We start from the raw sequence: 2,888 nt of genomic DNA on the forward strand, positions 1-2,888 counted from the left end.
GATATTTATTGCTGATGTGTCGTGCCTAATGAGGTCTCATTTATCTTGGATAAGTGCCATGACTCTACTTGTGGAGGGGACTTTGCTAGATAGTAGACTGCATATAAAGCTTTGAGAGCCAATATTGGTGACTATCCATTTTCTAGGATGCTTTTGTGTATGTCATGAGATATGATACATGTCAGAGACATGGGGCATCGATTTCATTGGACCTATACATCCTTCATCGACTATGTGGAAGCATTATATCATTGTGGTGATAGACTACTTTACAAAGTGGTCTAAAGCTCGAGCTACAATGAAGGACAATGCCAAGGAGATAGCTAGTTTTATCATGGAACAAATTGTCTACCATTTTGCTACATCGAAAGTGTTAGTGTCTGATTATGGGACACACTTTTTTTTAACAAGGTCATAGAAGCCTCAATAGAAGCTCTAAAAATTAAACACAATAAAACTACCCCGTATAATCCCAAGAAAATGGACAAATAGAGAGTACCAACAAACAGCTTTATCCAAGACAGTATCCGAGGGTCAGAGCGATTGGGATAAGAAACTTCATGTGGCTGTCTAGGCTTATAACGTGGCATTCAAGAGAGCAACATGCCACACCCCATTCAAGTTAGTATATGGGGAGGAGTGTGTCTTATCCTTGAAAATTGAGTTATCTACTATGAGGTTTGCTCTAAATCATTCATTGGGTGAGGTAGAAGCATTGTAAGAAAGGTTCACTTCCCTTGCACATCTTGATAAAATACGATTGCAAGCTCTATTACATCAAGAGGTAGGGAAGAAAAGGATGAAAGCACTCCATGACCTTTGAGCTAAAATATATTTAAAAAATTAGTTAGATTTATATTATGATGCTCGTCGCGACTTATTCCCTTAGCAAGCTAGAATCCAAATGGGATGGCCCATATAAGATCGTTCGTATAAGAAAGAATGGCTCTATAGCCCTTTTTAGCATATTTGAAAGGGGTAGAGTTTAAAAATAAATTAAACTTTAATCAATTGAAGCCTTAATATGTGTAAGGAATGACATCAGACTTGGTGCCTTCATAGGTCCTTCAAGATCTAGCATAAACCTGTAGTGGGTACCAAGACATTCGGATCACTCTTTATCTTGAACATCTATATTTAGAACAGCATTACTACTAAGGTTGTGATCTGGTAGAGTAAAGGTTATCATATCATTAAGTGGCAAGACGGATCTTTTACATGGGATATTAAGGTCTATTGCCACCATTGTCATAGGGTTCTTGTTAATGTCTCTATTGAGTTTGGTGAGGAAGGAGGGATTGTACTTGTTATACATCCTCTCTCTCTACTCAACCTTGACTATCATAAGTACAAGTAGGCTAATCGATATGGTGTGGCCTATCAATGAAGAAGGGGTCTATATTTTTTATGTTGATGGAACTTCTCAAGGGTCCGCTAAGCATGCGAGTGTCAGGGTGGTCATTAAAGATCCCCGACATAGAATTATCGTGAAAATGGGAGCATATTTAGAAAACGTTTTGACTAATAATATGGTAAAATACAAGGCCTTAATTATGGGGTTGAAAGTAGCCCGACGTGGTGGTATCCACCATTTATTAGTGAAAGGCGACTTGCAATTAGTGATAAAAATTTTGAATGGGACCTATAGTGTGAGGGATCCCATTTTCTAGATGTACCATCGTGCAACCTTGGATATGTTGCATATTTTTTAGATAGTGACTTGCCACATATGATTCCTCAATATTGGAATCGCTTTGCATATTCCTTCACCAATTATGCTTTTGTTGAATGTGTTTTTTTCAAATGTGGTCATAATGGGCTCTTACAATTGCCTTTAGATATTAGCCTAAGACTACTAAGGGGACTTCTTGCTAGCACGTCCTATTTTGGCTAGTTGGGTTATGAGTTTGATCACCTTTCCATTTTGTCATGGATGCATATGATCATTCAATGTTATATTCATCAGACACCCCTTGCTCTTTAGGGAGGGGATTTGGCCAATAATTTAATGCACTTAGGGTAGGGCCTGAGCATCCCATATCCTTGGTCTAGTTTTGTGCTTTAATAGAGCTATGTGGAGACCAAGGGTTTTTTTTCAGTACTAAGTTGTTGAATGGTGTAGTTTTTGGTTTATCTCATTCAGCCAAGAGGGCCCTTTGTTCGTGTAGAGAAATGTTTTATCTCACTAGGTCAGGGGGGGCATTTCTATTAAATTTAATGGTTGATTCTCGTTTGGCCAAGAGAGCCTTTTATTCTTGTAGAGAAATGTTTTATCTGATTAGGCCAAGAGGGCCATTTGGTTATCTGGTACAGGTGCAGTTAATGGGTTTTGTTTTAGTGTTACACTAAATAGATTTGATGGAGTCTCAATGGAGCCTCTTGTTGCATAGAAGCTTCTTATGGCCAAGTCTAGGCAATACTCTTCCTTTATTAGTTCTTTCCCTTTATGCTGAATGGTTATGTGTATGTGGGGATTTTTATTTTATTGGGGTTTGGCATTCAAGGCATGAAGTCCTAGGGTGAGTTTAGGTATGTTTGGGGAGGACAAAGCAATTTTCTGCCTCTTGTAAAGACATTGTCGACACTCCAAGAACTGTTTTAGGAGGAAGTCCTAGTGACCCTATTTTCTACTAACCTGTTTGGCAACTATTTCTAGGAGTCCCTATTAGTGTGAGGAAATTAGAGAAGCCTACCGAAAAGTATGAATATATCTTAAATATTAATACACACACACACATAGAGGTGTGTAAAAAGAGGTTCTAACCCTTAAACTACAAAAGAAAAAGAAGAAAAAATCAAAGAGCAGATAATCATCGCCTTTTAAAGGCCTAATAGATTGTTGGGATACCAAGTCAATGCCTTGTCTTCTTGGGGGTGATGTCGAGCTG

Source organism: Lygodium microphyllum, chromosome 25 (assembly GCF_053477565.2).
Source record: "Lygodium microphyllum isolate KBCC chromosome 25, Lygodium_microphyllum_v1.1.10, whole genome shotgun sequence".
NCBI classification, from domain to species: domain Eukaryota; kingdom Viridiplantae; phylum Streptophyta; class Polypodiopsida; order Schizaeales; family Lygodiaceae; genus Lygodium; species Lygodium microphyllum.